A 19204-nucleotide genomic window follows, 5' to 3' on the forward strand; every position below is an offset into this window, starting at 1 on the left:
TATATATGTTTTTAAGTTTGAATCTTAGAGTAAGAGAACAATAATTTAAAACAACCGAATGACTAATTAAAAGTATGCATATTTCCTGTTTTATACTGAAACATATGCATCCGATTTCTTAGGAATATTACAAAACCCAATGTTGTATTATTAGATGCTACTGCACTTACCAATACTAAGAGCATCTCCAATGGTACTCTTTATTTTAAAGAGCATATTTCATATAAATAAAGAGCATCTTTATTGATTTTTAAATATAAAAAACAAAATTTTTATTCAAATTCAATAGACTATTTAAATTTTAAGAGAGAGAATATGTTTTTTCAAGAAAGAAATTTAATAGGAGAGATAAATCATAAATAAAATGCATAAAAACTTGCAATTTATTATTTAAAATTAGGATAGAGAGTGAAATTTGATTCTCTAAATGTAGAGAGTCAAATCCATTCTTTAATTTATATTTAAAGAATAAAAAATTTGTTAGACTCTTATTTCTATGGATAAATAAATAGTTTATATCATATAAAGAGTCATTTAGAGATACTTTAATGTTTTAATTGAATTAAGTCATTATTATGACTCCTATTCTTCCCTCTGTCCATTGGTTATCAATTTGAGGGTACGGCTTCCAAAGAGTTCAAGGCCTTAATACTTCTCTAATTTATTTACATATTTCTATGCATGTTTTTTTTTTCTACTAATAGTGTTTTCTTCTTAAGTGTTGTCCCCATGTCTTCTCAAGCCGTATAAAAGACGAGTAATGCTAGCCTTACTAATCTCCTGTACTAATATCCCATACTAATTGACATGGCACTAACGTGGCAAATGCCATCTCATATGCCACATCAGTTAATTGTCACGTCATCCAGTTCCAAAAATTAAAAAAATTAAAGATAAAAAAAAAATTGATTTAATCTATCTTTCCCGTAAATCTATTCCCTCCCAAATCAGTTCTCCTAAAATTGAAATGAAACCTTAAAATTGAAATCTCATTCCTTCCCCTTAATCAGATCTCTCCCACTAATTTATCCTCTTCCACTACCACCGTCGGCTGGCTATCGTCTTCCACCACCATTGGACATCGCTCTTCCTCTTCCACAATGCTCTATCATCTTCCTCATTTTTTTGCCTAAATCAGTTACACTAAACCAAACCCGAAAACCACACAGGAGTTTTATTTGACTTCTTGAGTGGGTTGGGAGAGTTAGCTTTTGCATATGCAGGCATAATGTGGTTCTGGATATCCAAGCAACAATTCCCTCAACTCTTGAGAATCCATTAAAAGGACCACTATGGAAAGGAGTAGCAGTTGCATATATTGTTGGAGCTTTGTGTTACTTCCCAGTCTCAATTGTTGGTTACTACGTTTTCGGAAACAATGTCGATGACAACATCCTCATCACATTAGAGAAACCTACTTGGCTTGTTGCTGTGGGTAACATTTTGTGGTCGTCCATGTCATTGGAAGCTACAAGGTTAATCTAATTCAATAGTCACTCTACTCTTCTGTTGGGATTCATGCATTTTGGACATGGAAATAAAGAGAAAATGATGATCAAGATGATGGACATAAGGTAGAAAACAAACCATTATAACATTAACATATTAATGTAAGAAAAGGATAGAAAATTACCAACTCCTTTTGCTATTAAAAGCTTGATGTTGAAACTTGGAGTCTAGATTCTTCAAAAAGAGAATGAAGAAACTCAAAATGAAGTCCACTCAAGCCAAAGATGAGAGAGCCGAGAGAGTGAGAGAGAAAGTGAGAGATTGCTTTTTGTTTCAATTGATTCAATTGAATTAAAATGGTATAAAACTTAATTTATATACCATGGGCACAAAATGTAATTTTAAATTGTTTTGGGAAGGCCTCAAATAATTTAAAATTAACTTGAAAATAAACATTTATGTCAAGTCATTGGTTTTATGGTTAATTTATAATTAGACCAAATTTTAATTCCATTAAATATTCTAACCCTTTAGAATAAAGCCAATGCACTTTTGCCCCCATCATTGAATCCAATTCAATAATAATATTTAATAAATCCTTATTACCCTTGGTTAGTGCTAGCTATCCATGGATAATCATTTCTCACCAATACATTAATTCGGATACAACTGTTTACGTCCGAACATCATTAATCTGATTAATGATATGTATTACTCTCTCTCCTTGAGCTTGGTTTTATGTGTGACCATTTTAGTTCATTGTGATCTAGCCGTGGGCCCAATATCTGATTTTGATATGTTTCTTTATAATTGAAACTCCCACTGATTATGGTAGACATCTAGCAATGTTCCATAACCCCTAAACCACAATGAAGTGTAAACTCCAATGAACCTATTCTGATCGTACGTACTGTGCAGTCAAATCCCTCCGTTATCTAATCCCGATTAAGAATGGTTCATGGTATGTCAAAACATTTAACTTAATCTTTAATCAAATTGTCAATCGATACAATGGAACTTGTCAACATGAAACTATTTTTCATCTGACATTCATTATACTCTGGCTAGAGATTTCCCTTTTTCAATGTTTATTGACATTCGTCTGGGAACTCGAGATTGGACTATTTTGAGTTAACGGATCCCCATCTTGACCATCACTTGTCCTCGCACATGAATAACATATGACCAAACCGGCTTATTACAAAAGACATGACTAGTCTCGTGCTTATACACCATATGAACCATATGCATCCTATGTTGAATCCAACTGTGATGTCTCAAGTCTAAGGATTAGTGGTACACTAGCACGATCCTACGATGCATCATTGACCATATCCATGTGATTCATCATAATCGGTCGTATTCGATAAACAGTTCACTAACCATTTATCCATGCTGATGCCTTAATGACATACCTCTTATAATCACCCACACTAATACCTTCACATGATATTCAATGGAGACATTCATCATGCCTACTATGCAATGTTATTGCCCAATTAACATTACTTGCGTAGGGAATTCTTTGATGATCTGATCTTCTAAAGATCAGTGTCATCCGGACATTTCACGTGCAATATTAAATATAATATAATATAATATAAATGAAGCAGAAAATCAACATGTGAAATAAGAACACTTTCTTTTATTCATAATACATTTACAAGATATAATATCCTAAAACCGACAACACGATTGGTTCCTAGGGCATACACTAACAAAACTCCCACTTACACTAGAGCCAATCGCTATGGTATCTAATACCCATCTTCTCAAGAAGATAGTCCAACTGCTTCTGTGTCATCGCTTTAGTGAGTGGGTTAGCTACATTCTCCGCTAAAGGTGTTTTCTGCACCAAAATTTCTCCAGCTTTAACGAATTCTCTCAAAATGTGATATTTACGTTGAATATGTTTTGACTTCTGGTGTGCTCTTGGCTCCTTTGCATGTGCAATAGCACCAGTATTGTCACAATACAAGGTTATCGAATAATCCATGTTTGGAACCACACCATGTTTAGTCATGAACTTGCGCATCCAGACAGCTTCCTTTGCTGCTTCTGAAGTGGCAATGTATTCAGCTTCAATTATGGAATCGGTAGTAGTTGATTGTTTAGAACTCTTCCAACTAACTGCTCCTCCATTGCATATGAAAATGAACCCGGATGTAGACTTTCTATCATCCACATCTGATTGAAAATCAGAATCAGAGTATCCTTCAATTTTCAACTCTAAACCTCTTTAACTTAGTATTAGATCCTTAGTTCTTCTTAAGTACTTAAGGATCGTCTTAACAGCTGACCAGTGTTTTTCCCCTAGGTCGAACTGATATCTGCTTGTAGCACTCATAACATATGCAATATCAGGCCTAGTACATAGCATAGCATACATGAGACTACTCACAGTTGAAGCATAGGGTATTCCACGCATCCGCTCACGCTCCTGATCAGTCTTTGGACTCATATCTTTTGAAAGATGAATTCTGTGACTACAAGGCAAAATTCCCCTTTTGGAGTCTTGCATGCTGAACTGTTTTAGCATCTTTTCTATGTACATCTTCCGGGATAAGCCTATTAATCCTTTCGTTCTATCTCTATAGATACGAATTCCTAGAATGTAGGTCGCTTCTCCTAAGTCTTTCATGGAGAAAGTTCCGGATAACCACAACTTAACTTTAGTCATCATCCCAATGTCATTTCCCATCAATAGTATGTCATCTACATACAGTATGAGAAATATGATTGCATGATCCTTTGTCCATTTATAAACACAGGGTTCATCCGGATTCTTTATAAAACCAAATGTTTTGATTATTTCATCAAACCGAATGTTCCAGCTTCTTGAAGGTTGTTTTAACCCGTAAATGGATTTATGCATCTTGCACACTTTATTTCTTTCAGAACTGGATGCAAAAGCTATAGGTTGTTACATGTATATATTTTTCCTCAATAAATCCATTGAGGAATGCTATTTTGACATCCATTTGCCATATCTCATAATCATAGTGTGCAACTATAGCTAGCATAATTCTAATTGATTTAAGCATAGCGACTGGTGAGAAAGTTTCCTCATAATCCAACCCTTGTTTTTTATTATAACCTTTCGTAACTAGTCTTTCTTTGTAGGTCTCTACATTTCCATCTTTGCCAATCTTTCTCGTGAAGATCCATTTACATCCAATAGGAACTATTCCTTCGGGAGGATCAACGAGAGTCCATACTTGATTAGCATACATGGATTCTATCTCAGAATTCATAGCTTCTAGCCATTTTCCAGAACCGATATCTAATATCGCTTCTTCATAACTTCTAGGATCATCCCCATGATTGACTTCTCCAATCATGATAGATTCAAAAATCTCTTCATGAAGTAACCCATATCCTTCTGGAGGTTGAGANACGTGCAATATTAAATATAATATAATATAATATAAATGAAGCAGAAAATCAACATGTGAAATAAGAACACTTTCTTTTATTCATAATACATTTACAAGATATAATATCCTAAAACCGACAACACGATTGGTTCCTAGGGCATACACTAACAAAACTCCCACTTACACTAGAGCCAATCGCTATGGTATCTAATACCCATCTTCTCAAGAAGATAGTCCAACTGCTTCTGTGTCATCGCTTTAGTGAGTGGGTTAGCTACATTCTCCGCTAAAGGTGTTTTCTGCACCAAAATTTCTCCAGCTTTAACGAATTCTCTCAAAATGTGATATTTACGTTGAATATGTTTTGACTTCTGGTGTGCTCTTGGCTCCTTTGCATGTGCAATAGCACCAGTATTGTCACAATACAAGGTTATCGAATAATCCATGTTTGGAACCACACCATGTTTAGTCATGAACTTGCGCATCCAGACAGCTTCCTTTGCTGCTTCTGAAGTGGCAATGTATTCAGCTTCAATTATGGAATCGGTAGTAGTTGATTGTTTAGAACTCTTCCAACTAACTGCTCCTCCATTGCATATGAAAATGAACCCGGATGTAGACTTTCTATCATCCACATCTGATTGAAAATCAGAATCAGAGTATCCTTCAATTTTCAACTCTAAACCTCTTTAACTTAGTATTAGATCCTTAGTTCTTCTTAAGTACTTAAGGATCGTCTTAACAGCTGACCAGTGTTTTTCCCCTAGGTCGAACTGATATCTGCTTGTAGCACTCATAACATATGCAATATCAGGCCTAGTACATAGCATAGCATACATGAGACTACTCACAGTTGAAGCATAGGGTATTCCACGCATCCGCTCACGCTCCTGATCAGTCTTTGGACTCATATCTTTTGAAAGATGAATTCTGTGACTACAAGGCAAAATTCCCCTTTTGGAGTCTTGCATGCTGAACTGTTTTAGCATCTTTTCTATGTACATCTTCCGGGATAAGCCTATTAATCCTTTCGTTCTATCTCTATAGATACGAATTCCTAGAATGTAGGTCGCTTCTCCTAAGTCTTTCATGGAGAAAGTTCCGGATAACCACAACTTAACTTTAGTCATCATCCCAATGTCATTTCCCATCAATAGTATGTCATCTACATACAGTATGAGAAATATGATTGCATGATCCTTTGTCCATTTATAAACACAGGGTTCATCCGGATTCTTTATAAAACCAAATGTTTTGATTATTTCATCAAACCGAATGTTCCAGCTTCTTGAAGGTTGTTTTAACCCGTAAATGGATTTATGCATCTTGCACACTTTATTTCTTTCAGAACTGGATGCAAAAGCTATAGGTTGTTACATGTATATATTTTTCCTCAATAAATCCATTGAGGAATGCTATTTTGACATCCATTTGCCATATCTCATAATCATAGTGTGCAACTATAGCTAGCATAATTCTAATTGATTTAAGCATAGCGACTGGTGAGAAAGTTTCCTCATAATCCAACCCTTGTTTTTTAGTATAACCTTTCGTAACCAGTCTTACTTTGTAGGTCTCTACATTTCCATCTTTGCCAATCTTTCTCGTGAAGATCCATTTACATCCAATAGGAACTATTCCTTCGGGAGGATCAACGAGAGTCCATACTTGATTAGCATACATGGATTCTATCTCAGAATTCATAGCTTCTAGCCATTTTCCAGAACCGATATCTAATATCGCTTCTTCATAACTTCTAGGATCATCCCCATGATTGACTTCTCCAATCATGATAGATTCAAAAATCTCTTCATGAAGTAACCCATATCCTTCTGGAGGTTGAGATACTCTAGGTAATTTACGAATCGAAACCGTTTTAGGTATTAATGTTTCTTGAGAGGGACCACCCATTTGAGTATTTTCGGTCTGAGGCTCCCCGGACTCTTCCTAGAGCACAATTTTTCTTCCTGCACCACTCTCTTCTAAGAACTCTTTCTCAAGAAAGTGTGCATTCCTACTAATCGAAATTCGTTGATCAGTGTGGAAGTAAAAATGATATCCCAAACTATTTTTGGGATACCCTATAAACCGACATTTCTCATATTTAACGTTCAACTTGTCTATCTTGACATAAGTTGGACAACCCCAAATTCTCATATATTTGAGACTAGGAGGTTTACCATACCACATCTCATATGGTGTCATCTCAATAGATTTAGATGGTACCCTATTCAGAATATGCATAACAGATTCAAGGGCAAATCCCCATAATGACGTTGGCAAGTCTATAAAACTTACCATCGACTGTACCATATCTAATAAAGTACAGTTCTTCCTTTCAGACACACTATTATGTTGCGACGTATACGGAGGAGTCAACTAGGATATTATACTATTCTCCTTTAGAAGATCTCGAAATTCTATACTTAAATATTCACCACCATGATCTAATTGTAGAGACTTAATACTCTTTCCAGACTGTTTCTCTACTTCATTCTTAAACTCTTTGAACTTTTCAGAGGATTCAGATTTGTATTTCATTAAATACAAATACCCGTACCTAGAATAATCATTGGAAAAGATAATGAAGTATTGAAAACCTCCTCGAGCCATTTCATTAAATGGTTTGCATACATCTGAATGTACAACCTCTAATAATTCTTTGGATCTTTCCCCTTTACCCTTAAAGGATGATTTGATCATTTTTCCTTGAAGACAGGATTCACAAGTTGGATAGGGTTCTGAACCCAATGGGCTTAAAAGCCCATTTGCTTCTAACCTGATTATCCTTTTATCTCCTATATGACCTAATCGATGATGCCAAAGTAATTTTGGATTAATTTCATTTCGAGATCTCTTATTTGTAATGGTATTCATTATGTCATAATCATTCATTACCAAAACATACAAACCATTTGTATTAATTGCTTTGCCAACTAATTCATTTCCAAAATAAATTAGACATTCATTTCCATTAAACTATATTTTGTAACCAGATTTACATAAAACATAAATAGAAATGAGATTTCTAGTTGCTTTGGCAAAATACAAAGTTCTGTACATATACAAAATGTGTCCTAATGGCAATGTCAAATGGCAAGTCCCACCTGCCTCAGCCGTAACTTTTGCTCCATTTGCCATCTTCAAAATTACTTCACCTTTTAACAGTGCAGAACTATTCCGCAGTGCCTGCAATGAAACATAAATGTGAGATGTAGCAGCTGAATCTAATATCCAGGAATGATCATTTGTACTAACATTTAATTCGAACTCTATAACATAAGAATGGAACATACCTACTGGAGCTGTCTTTAGATAAAAAGGATAATTCATCTTCCAATGTCCATCTTTCTTGCAGTGGAAACACTATCCTTTATCATTGACCTTTTCTTTGCCCGTCTCAGTCTTAGAAGCATCCTTCTTAAAAGGCCTTTTCCGTGGTCTAACTTTTGGACCTTTCTTTTACTTCCATTGCTTCTTCTTAGTCTTACTAGAAGAAGCTGCAAAAACATCCTCTTGCCCCTTTTCCTTTCTTCCCTGCTTATAGAACTGTTGAATCTCATTCAACAGTTCTGCAAGAGTGCGCTCAATCCTATTGAGATTATAATTTGTGATGAAGGGCTTGAAACTTGGTGGAAGGGATTGCAGAATCAAATTCACCTCAAGACTATGTGGCATCACAATCTCAAGTGTACGCAATTGCCCTATAATAATACTCATTTTCATAACATTATCATCTGGGGCAACTCCTTCCCTAAGCCTCATTGTGAATAGTGTCAAACACAATTCGTATTGCTTTACCACTGAGTTCTCACCATACAACTCTTGCAAATGGATCAATATCTTATTCGCACTTTCCATCTTTTCATGCTCAACCTGGAGCTCAACATTCATTGATGCTAGTGTAACGACTGCTTTCTACTCGTATTCTCATAAAATATGCACAGTGAAATACATGTAAAATAGCATAAAAGTTAGGCCCAAAATTTTCTTTTATTAAACATATACATTCTTTATACAAAAGTTGTTTCATGTACAAAAACATCAAAGGCAGGGTGGACAGTGTAGCCATTTCCCTTCGCTTGCCGACGCCCATCCGATTGTGTCCTCACCTAGGTCCTGCAAAAACATAGAAAACAACGGGGTGAGCACAACTAAGGCTCAGTAAGTAAATCCTCTACTCATCTATCCCCTTACCTCGCTCTCTGATTCTTTCCTTATAATTAGAGGTGGAAAAAATGGCTGGGTTAGGCGGGCCAACCCTAACCGGCCCTAAAAAGAGGGCTCAAACCTGGCGGGCCGGGTTGAGCCCAACCTGCCACAACCCCGGGCGGCCGGGTGCACAATGGTAACCCGGCGGCCCGCGGTTGCTAATTGTCCTCTTTGCAAGAGGGTTGCTGCGGGTTGGCGCGGGTTGGCTGTTCCAACGGCCAACCGCCGGGTTGGCCCAAAAAAAAAAAAAAAATGTAAATCTTTTTTATTTTTTTCAATTACACTTTTACCCTTGAAATATAGCTGTTGGAAGGGTCTTTTTCGTCATTTTCTTTCCCTATTTTTTTCTATAATTGGCCTTAAACTCTCATATTCTCACAACTCAAATTCTCTCATTTTCTCATATCTCAACTCTCAAGTCTCAATTATTCATTTATTCTCTTAATATTTTTGTTATCAATTGCTCTTATTTTAATTTTTATTAGGTTTTGCAATTTTCATTCATATTTCCAATTTCCATATTCCAATCTCTTTTTCTTTATTTTTTTCTCTACATCATTTTTTTTTTCAACTACAGTCTACAATGGATAGTATCTCTCCCATCAATTTCAATAAGGAAGAAAACTATTATCCTAGTCCTAGTCCCGCTGATTTTACTATGAATGCAGGATTCAAATAGTCCCGTTGTCCCAATCCCAGTCTCAAATCCGATACACCTCAAATATGCCGTCGATTCCAACAGCGCCCGGTGGTTCTAGAGTCGTCCTCGTAATCGTCGTCCTCGTCCAACTTCATCTCAAGCTGAGGCGGATCATCAATACCGTCGAAAGCGAAAACAAACACACATCAGACGTTTGGGCATTTCGACAAGTTTTACGAGACAGAAAATGGCGTTCAAGTCAAGAAAGCAAGATGCAAATATGTGCAAATGTTATAAAGCTGATCAGGTAATGGTACTAGTACTTTAAAAAGAGCTATTAAACATTTAATCAACATGGAAATAGAGAAAGCAATCAAACTCAATAACTAATATGGGTACTACTTGGCGTTATAATTCTGATGATATAGGAACAGTTAGCTTTATATATTGCTACATCTGATCAACCTACTAATATGGTAGAAGATAAATATTTTGAAAGATTTGTTCAAATTCATTTTTTCCAGGATTTAAAAGTTATTCTAAAACTGCAACTAGAAATGATTTAATAAATTGTTTAAAAAAATGAAATTAGATAAAAATAAATTTCATACTTGTCATATTAGTGTGGCTTTAACTGCTGATATTTGGAGTGGTAGAGCTAAACAAGATTATATTTGTGTGATAGTCATTATTTTGATAATGAATTTAAATAAATAAATCTTTATTAGGATTTAGATTAATGGTGTGGATCATAGTGGTTTGAAATCTATAATAAAATTATTAGTTTTAGAAGATTAGTATTATTGATAAAGTGATAAGTTTAACTTTAGATATGCAAGTCTAATAGTAAAGCTATAGAATTTTTTCAAAATAATTATCTTTTTATAATAATTCGAAGTTTTTTCACCAACGTTGTGCATGTCATATTATTAATTTAATTGTGAAAAGTGGTATGAAAACATTAAACAAAATATGTAGAATTAGGGAATCTTTAGCTTGGATTACTGGTAGTAAAAAAGAAATGCTGAATTTCAAGAAGCTTGTATAAAATTAAATATGTCTCCAGAACTTTTGCATTAGATATGCCTGTTAGATGGAATAATACTTATTAATGCTTGATTCATGTTTACCTTATGCTAATATTTAGTTATTTTGTAGCAAATATAGAGGTCCTCATCATTTGGTAGAAAATGATTGGAAGATAGCTAAAGTATTTCATTCTTTTCTCAAATGTTTTTACTAAGCCACTTTACAATTTCTGGTGTGTATTATCCTACTAGTCCATTGGTAATACATGCAATTATAAAATTTCCGAGTTATTTACAAAAAACAAAGACAATGAAATTTTACATGCACCAATAAAGGCAATGGAAATTTTTTTTTGAAATATTGGAACCCGTTCCTTTTCTTTATTGTTTAGGTGCTATATTTGATCCTAGAATTAAATTAACACGTTTAGAAAATGGTCTTGACAATTTAAGTGAAATTTACAAACGAATCAATGTCAATCAAATAGGAGAGTAAAAAATAGTCTTTTCGAAGTATATTTCCAATATGAAAATAGGTATGGGAACCCGCAGTCGCAAAGAGGCGAAATATCCAGAGAAGCTGTAGCAGAAGAAACAAATGAAGCATTTCTCTTGGAATGCACTGAATAGGCCGAAGAGGACCGAGTCCGAAGCACAGCCTCCTCTTCAGAAGCACCACCACCACACAACAACAACTAATATGCTGTCCTCCATGGAGTCGCAGAGTAATGAACTTCAACAATTTGGCAACCCCCAAATGTTTTCAACAGGTCACTTTATCTCTTAGAGTATTGGAGAGCCAGAATATGTATTTTTCCGGTATTATCAAGACTTGCCTTGGATGTTTTCGCTTTCCTTCTCAACCGTCTCATCCGAACAAACATTTAGTCAAGTGGAAGGATTTTAAATGAAAGGAGGACTAAACTTGCTCAAAAATGATTGAAGTTCCTCACTGTCTTCGAGATTGGGAACGATCGCGCCATCAAGATCAATACGAGGTTATCGACAATGCTTTAGTAGAATCATTTCAATTTTGTAATATAGATGATACAGATGAGGGAGGTCCTAGTGAACCACCCCCAATTTAGTTGTTTTGTAAAATGTAATCTGTAAATTAATTGTCAATTATTGCACTCTTTTTCTTATATTACAATTTATTGTATTAAAATTGAATTAATATTTGAAATGTTACAAAAAAAAAAATTGAATTGAATTGAATTATTGATATTTGAAAAGTTAACTAAAAACAATTTATTTATAATTATTTATTGAAAAGTTAAATTAAAAAACACAAAAAAAAAAAAAACACAAAAAAAAAAAAAAGAAAATCGGCTAACCCGGCCCGGACCGTGCCTAACCCGGCGGGTTAGGGCTGCGGGCCGGGCTGGGCCAGCCATCTCCTAAATTGGCGGGCCTTGTTGGCGGGCGGGTTAAGCCCAGCCCCCAAAGCATTAACCCGCCGGGCCGGGCCGGCGGGTTACTTTTCCACCTTTACTTACATTTTCATTTACTCTCTCTTTTATAATCTCTCTGTTTTCTCTTTCTTGTAACTCTTTTCTACTAACTCTCTATAGTAAGTCACGGCCCCATCTGACCAGAGGCACGGCTGGGACTCACTCCCACTCTACGTGACTTGTACTCATTCTAGCCGATCGGACTCGGTTATGCATGGATTCGGAACCTTTGGCCATGTAGTATATATTTATCTCTCGGGTACTCTCGAGTATAGCCCTCATCCGCATGCACTCTCACGGGCTACACCACTTCTCTCTCTTATACTCATGCCGCTCTCTCAATGCGGCGTACACGCGGGAAGCTCTACCCTTACTCACAGGTTCCTCATCGCACAACCTACTCTATTCTCTGATTAGCACTACTTTCTCTTGTTCTCTAGTGCTCAATTTCTCTTTCTCTTACTAATAGAGAGCTTATTCTCAACATTCTCTACTCTTTCTCAAACTAATACTCATAATGCAACTTATACTCAAAAATCTCTACTCTCTCTCAGCTATACTCAATGCACAACTAATGCACATGGGTGGTTCATGCTCATTGATGAACTAGGAAATGCCAATACGAAATGTTACAAGAATTAAGGTTCACAATTCATGCTCACTTTTCTCTTAGGCATTTCATCAAACAATTCATGTGCATACAAAATCTCTACTATAATACTACTCTACTACATTCTTAGCCATCCAAAATAGTAGGAGAAAACTCCCTCAAACAACCATAAACCCTGTCAAGAAAAACACTTCCAAATAGGTTTACACAACATCTCCCAAACTTCAACTCAATTTCCACTTCTCAATACACATTCAAACACTCTCATACATAAAGTATATCCAACACCTCAAAATAGAATCTCATCTCAACTCAATTTTCACCAAGCACAATACATACTCATACATGCATATATCCTACTCAATTTCTACTCAAAAACTTATTCAAATCTCAACTTGGTTGAATTTACTTACCTTGTAAAAAAGTGACTTCTCTAGCACTTTTCCTTTCCCTTGTTGTCTTGTCTTCTCTCTACAACTCAAAACAACAACAATAGCAATAACAACCAAATAAGACTCAATATAACTATAAGCAAACCACATCTAAAGCAAGAATCCTTACCTTAGGATGCTTAGAAGAAATCTGTACTCAAAATTACCTAAAAGCTCTCTTAAATCCCTTAGAAATCTTGAACAATTGAAAGCAAAATGGAGAGAATTGAGAGAATGGATAGGCGGGTGGAGAAGAATGAAATGAGGGTTTATACACTCAGGCCTTTTTAGCTCATGAGAAAATCAACACTTCCCAACTTTGCCCTTGATCTTCCTTGAAAATTCCATCTATATCCTTTGATTCATTACACTCACACCCCCATACTAACCCATTCTCCATGAAATTTTCTTACATTTACTCCCCACTTTTCCTGCTAATTAGGGGTAGAATGGTCATTTAACCCTTATGGAAAAATAACTAGAAATCTCAATACACATTTTAGTTGGCTTGTCGCCGCGGCGAAGAAACTTCCGTCGCCCCGGCGAAGAAAGACAGAGCCTACACCACCTTACTCAAAGCCAACGTCGCCGCGGCGAAGACTGAAATTCTAAAATTCCTCAAATCTCACCCAATTTCAAGGCAAACACTCAACCAACTCAACATACAACTCAATTAAGCTGATCAATAAATATTTAAGCAAAAAGCAAATCTTAAGTACGTACCTCAAGTGGGGCGTACAGCTAGCATGTAGGTTCGAGCTCGTAAGTCATCCTCCTGCCACTTATCGAAAACTTCTTTTCTTGTGGTGTGGTATCAGGAGACAAAGAAAGCGGAAAGGGTGCTTCCAAGACATACTCGGCCTTTTGGAATGAGAATAATTCTCAAATTCCTTAACCAATTATTAAAATTAGGTCCGATCAGCATGTTGTTATCAAGAATCCTCAAAAGCAAGTTATTGCTCATTTTCGTAACTAAATATCACAAAATACCGAGAGAGACTACAAGGAAAAATATAAGTTTTATTAGTGTCTTGTAAATTCAAACCCTTTAATGCTAATCTTATTACCTCCCACTATTTTATTCAAATCCCATACCTCCCTAAATGATGATTTGGAAATTTTGTTGGAATAAATTTCTAGTGGGGAATCAAATTCTTATTAAATTTAATTAAACCTCACATAATAGAAATTTTGGTCCAATTAAATTTAACAAGTAGGAAACTATTTCCTTTTATATCACTATATAAGGTATGATTCAATCCTTGCCTCTGGTTTTGGATACCTCACATAATAGAAATCTTAGTACCCTAGACTAGTTAAATCCATGCTATTATGCTTTCTTAAAATAGAATTCCCATTATACCCTCACATAATAGAAATCTTGGGTATTATGAAAATTTCTATCCAAGAACTATGACAATTAATTCAATGCCATAAAATTAGCATCCCTCACATAATAGAAATCTTGGGATCTCTAATTTTATGCCAAATAATTAATTGGCCCATAATTGAAGGCTTGGATCTAATATTGTTTGTTAGGGAGATTATTAAGTTTAACCTTTTATAAAAAAAATGTTTTACATTTATCACATACATTAATTCAAATGCATCCATATAAATATAAAACATGGTGGGATGATCATGGGGTTTTGGAAAATACATCCTAATTAGGTAAACTATTCACCTAATTCTATTACTCCTTGCGGATCTTCATCCGGTGATTGATTGGATCTCCATCCTCCGTCTGGTCGTACGATTACATAAACCAATTTAAGACACGCAGGCTTGGATAACAAACTAATAATAAAATTAATTATTATTACAAGCTATTGAAAGAATATTACATTGCCAAATATCAAATATTTTTGGGAAAAATAAATATACATCCATGATCATCCCCTAATTAATATTCATCCATCACATTAATAAATATTAATTCAATCAAGGGCATATAAATAAATATTTATGCAAGTTGCAATATTTATAAATAAAGGACTTCATGTAATAAATACATAAAAACATGTCATGATTGAACAAATGGTCATGCATAATTTGACTACCCTTAAACTTATAATATCATTATATTATCCATCACATGAATATATATATATATATCCTAATTATTTCAATCAGTAAATGTATAAAATATACCATGATTAAACCAAAGGTACATGCATAATTTCATCACCATAATATTTATAAAAAATATTATATTACCCATCATATTAAAAAATCTCTCACATCACATTCAATCACATAAAATTAAAAAATGCAAATCTATGCATCATGCACCGGTTTTTACTCAAAGATGAATCAACCAACTTGCATTCACAATACAATCTAAGTCATATGAATTTATAGACTATTGTATCACATATAAAACTTTCAAATATGCATTTAAAATATATTATTCATTTGAATCAGTTTTGACCGAATTCATCCCTTCTCAAAATCATCAAATTTGCATCAAATATGCTTATATTACACATGCATGTATCATATGAATGAGACATATTCATATTTAACAAAAATGTATCAAGATGCAATAAATCAAACATGCATGTTACATATGACTTCAAGAACAAGAAATTTTCTATTCTAAATATCAAAATTTCATAGAAGCATGGTAATAAGCATGAATATCACATATCCATCGTCATTTGTATTCAAAATACACAATAACTTCAACATGCATCTAAAGTAAAAACATATTCATGTCCAAACCAAGCCATTTTTCACCAAAAATGCTACATGCATGCATGAATTTAAACATGCTCTGATACCATTGTTGGGATTCATGCATTTTGGACATGGAAATGGAGAGAAAATGATGATCAAGATGATGGACATAAGGTAGAAAACAAACCATTGTAACATTAACATATTAATGTAAGAAAATTACAAACTCCTTTTGCTATTAAAAGCTTGATGTTGAAACTTGGAGTCTAGATTCATCAAAAAGAGAATGAAGAAACTCAAAATGAAGTCCACCCAAGCCAAAGATGAGAGAGCCGAAAGAGTGAGAGAGAAAGTGAGAGAGAAAGTGAGAGATTGCTTTTTGTTTTCAATTGATTCAATTGAATTAAAATGGTATAAAACTTAATTTATATACCATGGGCACAAAATATGATTTTAAATTGTTTTGGGAAGGCCTCAAACAATTTAAAATTAACTTGAGAATAAACATTTATGTTAAGTCATTGGTTTTATGGTTAATTTATAATTAGACCAAATTTTAATTCCATTAAATATTCTAACCCTTTAGAATAAAACCAATGCACTTTTGCCCTCATCATTGAATCCAATTCAATAATAATATTTAATAAATCCTTATTACCCTTGGTTAGTGCTAGCTATCCATGGATAATCATTTCTTATCAATACGTTAATTCGGATGCAACCGTTTACGTCCGAACATCATTAATCTGATTAATGATATGTATTACTCTCTCTCCTTGAGCTTGGTTTTATGTGTGACCATTTTGGTTCATTGTGATCTAGCCGTGGACCCAATATCTGATTTTGATATGTTTCGTTATAATTCTTTATAATCGAAACTTCCACTGATTATGGTAGACGTCTAGCAATGTTTCATAACCCCTAAACCAAAATAAAGTGTAAACTCCAATGAACCTATTCTGATCGTACGTATAGTCAAATCCCTCCGTTATCTAATCCCGATTAAGAATGGTTCATGGTATGTCAAAACATTTAACTTAATCTTTAATCAAATTGTTAATTGATACAATGGAACTCGTCAACATGAAACTACTTTTCATCTAATATTCATTATACTCTGGCTAGAGATTTTCCTTTTCCAATGTTTATTGAAATTCATCTGGGAACTCGAGATTGGACTATTTTGAGTTAACGGATCCCATCTTGACCATCACTTGTCCTCGCACATGAATAACATATGACCAAACCGGCTTATTACACAAAACATGACTAGTCTCGTGCTTGTACACCATATGAACCATATGCATCCTATGTTGAATACAACCGTGATGCTTCAGGTCTAAGGATCAGTGGTACACTAGCACGATCCTACGTGCATCATTGACCATATCCATGTGATTCATCATAATCGGTCGTATTCGATAAACAATTCACTAACTGTTTATCCATGCTGATGCCTTAGTGACGTACCTCTTATAATCACCCACACTAATATCATCACATGATATTCAATGGAGACATTCAGCATGCCTACTATGCAATGTTATTGCCCAATTAACATTGCTTGTGTAGGGATTTCTTTGATGATATGATCTTCTGAAGATCTGTGTCATCCGGACATTTCACATGCAATATTAAATATAATATAATGTAAATAAAGCAGAAAATCAACATGTGAAATAAGAACACTTTCTTCTATTCATAATACATTTACAAGATGTAATGTCCTAACACCGACAACACGATTGATTCTTAAGGCATATGCTAACATCTTCATCATCTATCGAGTTTTACTTTTATATTTGAATTATTTCGGAAAAAGTTTTAACATTACTTCCTCTTATTCTTGGAAATTGCAGATATTTGCAATGTCTGTGTTCGATATGCTTAAAGCTTTTCTAGTGAAGAAGTTGCATTTCACACCTTCCTTCTTTCTTCGCCTTGTTACCCGAAGTACATATGTTGGTAAGTACATGGCCAACTATTCTTTTTTCTCTCCAGGGAATACAAACTAATAAAGTAATTCCTTTAAATCTTTGTTAATTCAGCATTTACAATGGCAGTGGGTATATGTGTTCCTTTCTTTGGTTACTTGCTTGGATTTTTTGAGGGCTTGCTTTCGCCCCAATAATATATTTTGTAAGCATTGTCTTAGACATTTCCAAACTACAAAAGCTTGTAAATTTTTATACTATTAATTAAAATTTTGTTATGCTTTTATGCTCTCAGCTCCCCTGTGTGATGTAGCTTGCCATCCACAAACCAAAGAGATTTAGCTTATCTTGGATAATAAATATGCATATATATACATTGTCTTTCAGAGTTGCATATTTCTGGGTATTCTGTGATGATTCTAGCACCCATTGGTGGGCTAAGATCGATAATCGTTTCTGCCAAAAATTATGATTTTTTTTCTCATAAATTGCTTGGTGAGACACAAAAAATGAAGCTGCTATGAGTGAATGAAGATTATGATGATGATGATAAGATAAGGTTGTTCTATCACCCATTGGTGGGCTAAGATCAATAATCGTTTCTACCAAAAATTAGGAATTTTTCTCATAAATTGCTTGGTGAGAGAAAAATGAAGCTGCTATTAGTGGATGACGAATATGATGATGATGATGATAAGATGAGGATTTTGTTGGCTTGAGGCACATCTAAGCAGTAGTTTGTGTAATTTGGTTGTACATAAGAGTGCTCATGTCAATGTGCATGTGTCGACACCTTGCTTAGTTATATGTAATAATATTAAGCTGTCATTCAGCATTTCAAACCCTCATTTCATCACCTTGTACTCTTATTTATCTATATTAGACATTATTAATATCAACAATAGTTTTCTGTTCCATCTCTACTCCTAATATATTTGAGAAAAATAACATATTGACTTGCTTTAATTTTTATTTTGTCAATAATATTATTGAATCGATAAACAGCGAAATATGTAACAAAGACTTTTTCCTATTTAATGGGAAATATGGAACAAACAGTGAGGCTTATGCATTGTTGTTAGCCATTTGCTAGTTAAACCCACAATTTAAGCACTTTCTGACTGGTTGAACAAACAAACACACTGAAAAGTCATACTATAATATGGATCAAAATTATCAAATAGCTCTCCAATTCATATGTGAAAGGTTGACATGAGAAATACATGATAAATTCAACAACTCCTGAAATTGGATAATGAAATGGCAATGCCAATAAAACATGCCCTAAAACCTTTAGGCTCGAATTACCCTGCCCAAGGAAGAGGTAGTCTGCTATCCAGCTCTGCAGTCATTGAGCAAACATCCGAGCAACTTTAGAATTTGCAGGCGA

At 34.6% G+C, this 19204-nt stretch overlaps 1 pseudogene; it reads left to right on the plus strand.

Annotated features, from left to right (window-relative positions):
- The first annotated feature begins 1153 nt into the window (after positions 1-1153).
- Positions 1154-18338, plus strand: LOC116143349 (annotated as a pseudogene).
- The last annotated feature ends 866 nt before the right edge of the window (positions 18339-19204 follow it).

The sequence above is a fragment of the Pistacia vera genome, unplaced genomic scaffold (assembly GCF_008641045.1).
Source record: "Pistacia vera cultivar Batoury unplaced genomic scaffold, PisVer_v2 Contig1132, whole genome shotgun sequence".
NCBI lineage: Eukaryota > Viridiplantae > Streptophyta > Magnoliopsida > Sapindales > Anacardiaceae > Pistacia > Pistacia vera.